Source organism: Penaeus monodon, chromosome 16 (assembly GCF_015228065.2).
Source record: "Penaeus monodon isolate SGIC_2016 chromosome 16, NSTDA_Pmon_1, whole genome shotgun sequence".
In the NCBI taxonomy this organism is placed as follows: domain Eukaryota; kingdom Metazoa; phylum Arthropoda; class Malacostraca; order Decapoda; family Penaeidae; genus Penaeus; species Penaeus monodon.
This window is the reverse complement of record NC_051401.1, coordinates 41,748,947-41,753,156: the sequence shown is the minus strand read 5'-3', so window position 1 is coordinate 41,753,156 and position 4,210 is coordinate 41,748,947.

Here is a 4,210-nt window from a genome sequence, read left to right as displayed (position 1 = left end):
AAAAATTTTGTTTTGGGGGGGAATTTAAAAAGAATAAAAAAAAAAAAAAAAATTGAAAGGGGGGTTTTTTGGGAAGGCCCCATTTTCATTTTTTTTTTTTTTTGTTAAAAATTTTAATTTTTAAAATTTTTAAAAATTAAAATTTTTAAAATTTTTTTAAAAAAAAAAAAAATTTTTAAAAACCCCTTTAAAAAAAAATTTTTAAAAAATTTTAAATTTTTTTTTTAAATTTTTTTTTTTTTTTTTTTTTAGTTATTTCTTTTATTTTTAAAATTTAAAATTTTTTTTAAAAAAAAAATTTTAATAAAAAATTTAAAAAAATTTAATTAAAAAAAATTTTTAAAATTTTTAAAAAAAAAAAAAAATTTTTAAAAAAATTTTTTAAAAAAAGAAAAAAAAAAATACCCCCCAAATTTTTTAAAAAAATATAATAAAATTCAAAAATAAATTCCCTTTTTTTTTTTTTTTATATTTTTTTTAAATAAAATAAATTTTTTATTTTTTTAACCCCAAAAGCCCCAAAAAAGATAAAAAAGGGTTTATTTTTAAAAAAAAATTTTGGGGGGAAAAAATTTGGTGGGGGAAAAAAGGGTTTTTAAATTTTAAAAATTATGGAAATTTAATATTTTTTAATTTTTAAAAAATTTTAAAAAAAAATTTTTAAACCAAATGTTTGGAAAAAATTTTGGGAAAAAATAAAAAAAAAGGGATTTAAAAAAAATTAATTTAAAATTAAAAATTTTTAAAAAAAGGGGGGAAAAGGGAAATTAAATTTTTTTTTCCCCCCCTTTTTTTTAAAATTTGTTAAAAAAGGGAAAAAAAATTTTTTTTTGGGGGGGAAAAAATTTTTTTTAAAAAATTAAAATTTTTTAAAAAAATTTGATATTATAAAAAGGGTTTGGGGGGGAAAAAAAAGGGAAAAATGTAAAAGAAATTAAATTTTTGTTTTGAAAATTTTGAGTTTTTGGGGGTTTTGGTTTGTGTTTTATTTTTTATGGTTTTTTTGGGTTTTTGGTTTTTTTCTTTGATTTTTTTAAATGATTTTTGGCCATTTTTACCCTTTATAAAATAAACTTCGGCGGGAAAAAAAACAGGGGTTTCAAAAAAAAAAAGGGTTTTTTAAAAAAAAATAAAAAAAAAAAGGGGAAAAAAAACTGGGGAAATAAAAAAAAAAAGGGAAAATTAAGAAAAAATTTAAAAAAAAATTTTTTGGGTAAAATTTTTAAAAGGAAAAAAAAAAAAAAAAAAAAGAAAAGGGAAACGGTTTTAAAAAAAAATTATTTTATAAAAAAAAAAGGAAAAAAAAGTATTTTTAAGGGAAATTAAGTTTAAAATTTTTTTTCCCAGGGAGGGAGAATTTGAAGCCAGAAAAAAAACTAATTTTTTTAAAAAAAAACCCAAATTTTTTCCGAATGGGGAAAAATTTTTTTTTTTAATTTTAATTTTAAAAGGGGGCCCGGGGGAAAAAAATTTTTTTTTTTTCCCCTTTTTTTGGTTTTTAGTTAAATAAATTGTTTTGTTTTTTTTTTTTAAAATTTTTTTTTTCGCCTTTCTTAAAAACAAATAATTAAAAGAAAAAAGTAAAATCAACAAAAAAAATTTTAAATTTTTAAACCCAAAAGGGGCCAATTTAAAAAACCCCCCCTTAACCCCCAGGTAAAAAAAAAACCCCCCCTTTTATTTAAATTTTCATCCCCCCAAAAGGTGGGGTTTTGGGGCCCTGGGGGCCCCCCAAAAACCAAAATTTGGCCCTGGCCCCCCAACCCCAAAAGAGGGGGAAAGGGAAACCCCCCCCCAAAAAAACCCCCCCCCCGGGGGGGGGAAAAAAAAAAAAAAGGGGTGGCAGGGCTATTATCCGGGGTTTTTACCTTAAAAAAAGGGTTTAAAAAAGCTAAAAAACCCCCGGGTTTTTTTTTCCCCTTTTCCCTTTCCCAAAAAAGAAAAAAAAAAACAAAAAAAAAAAAAAAAAAAAGGAACGGGGCCTGAAGAAGATTTGGTTTTTGAAGGAAATTAAAAAAATTTTATTTTCCCAGGGTTTTGAAACCCAATGCTTTTTTTGGGGTTTCCCCAAGTAGGATAGTACCAAGGATGAAAAATTTTTAATTTTCAAAGCCTCCCCCCAAAAATGAAAGCCCCCAAAAGGAAAGTCCTGTTTTGGTTTGCCAAAAACCTCAACAGGGTTTCGTAGCTAAACAAAACCCCCAAAAAGGCTCCAAAAGTAAAAAAAGCCCAAATAAAGGGGGCCCTTAATTTTTTTCCCCAATATTTGGTATTATTTTCCTTTTCCCTTGTTTGTTTTAAAATTTGGAAAAAAGTTTTGCCCCCCCTTTTTTAAAGGGAAAGAATTTCCCCCCCATTTTTTTTTAAATTTTTTTAATAAAAAGTTTTTTACCAATAACTTTGAAACCCCCTTTGACTCAACCCCCCGGGGCCCGGGGTAAACGTTTTGATCATAAAAAATTAGGGGAAATCTTTTTGTCCCTGGTTTTTAATCTTTTTCAAGATTTTTTTTTTTTTTTTTTTTTTTTTTTTTTTTTTAAAAAAAAATTTTTTAAACGAGGGGGGAAATAAAATTTAAAAATTAAATTTTCAGTTTCCAAATTGTTATGAATAAAAAAAGGTATATTTTAAAATTTTAAAAAATTTTAATAATTTTTTAAAGTATAATATTTTTTTTTTAAAATTTATAAAAATTGAAAATTTTAATCCCCGGTTTAAAAACCGGAAATTTTGGGATAATGAAGGGAAGAAAAAAACTTGTATATTTTTAAAGGTTTTTGTTTTCGTCCAGACGTCTGTGACGGGGCCCAAAAACATCATTTTTTTTAAAAGGGGGTTTTTCCCGTTTCCTTACATTTCCTTTTCGGATAATTTAAACGTATTAAATTTTTAAATTTATATAAAAAAATATACTATTAAATAATACATAAATTTTTTTATCTTTTGCCCGGTTTTTTTAAACCAATTAAATTTTATAAATAAATTAAATTATCCGTCCGGGGAAAAAATTTTCTTTAATTTTTATAAGAAAAAAAGAAATTTAAATTCGGGAAAAAAAAAAAAAAAAAAAATAAAAAAAAAAAAAATAATTTTTTTAAAAAAAATTTAAAATTTTTTTCAGGGGGAAATTTATAAAAAGAATCAAAATTTTTTTAAATTTTTTGACAATTTGTTTTAGCACTTTTTGGGAAATAAAAAAATTTTGGCGTTTTCTTTTAAAAATTTAAACCTGTTTGAGAAATTTAAAAAAAAAAAAGGGGAAAACCCAACAAGGGGAGGTAACAACCCAAAACTTTTTTTGCCCAAAAATTTTTTAAAAAAGGAAACCAAGGGTTTAAAAATTAAATCTAAATATTTTGCGCCCAAGTTTAAAGAATGGGAAAAACCCATTTCTGGGTTTTTTTAAAAAAATTTTCCATTTTTGCGGGGATTTTTTTGTTATTTTTTGGGAGGATTTAAAAAATACATTTTGAGTAGTTTCCGCCTTCGGGCCAAATTAAATTTGAACATGTTTCCCAAAGCTTTTTGGGTTTGGAGTTTTTCCCAAAACCTTTGTGCAAACCCCAAAAATTCTCCCTGTTTAAAAGTTTTAGTTTACAGTTTAATTTCGTTGACAAAAAATTTTTTTTGGATAAAAACTGAAAACCCTTTTTTCCTACTGCTGTTTTTTTTTTTTTCCGCACTCCACTTTTTTAAATTTTTTCTTCCTGAAAAATTTAAAAAAATTGGGTACTGACAAGGTTGAGAAAATTGGGGCAAAAAAATAAAGGGCCCCTTTTTTTGTGAACTTTCTTTTTTTAAAGGGGCCGGCAATGCAGAAAAAACCCGGGGTTTAAGAAAAATTTAAATTTTTTTTAAACCCTACCCTTTTTTTAAACCTTTTTTTTTCCCTTTCCATTTTTTTGTTGTTTTGGGGGTTTTTGGTTGTTTTTTTCCCCCCTTTTTTTTTTCCCCCTTTTCCCTTTGCCAGGTCTTTACATTCTAAGTTTTTAGGTTTTTTATAAACATTTTAAAAAAAAATTTTCAAAAGAAATACCCCAATTAAATTTTTGGGGAAAAATGATTTAATAAAGCCAATTAATTTTGAGATTAAATGGAGAAGGTTTTGGGGTCAGTGAAACCCGCTTTCGGCTGTTCCCCGGGGAAACAATAGTTTTTTTGGGAATTTTTTTTTTTTTTTTGGGAAGTAATTCTTTTTTTTTTAAAAATG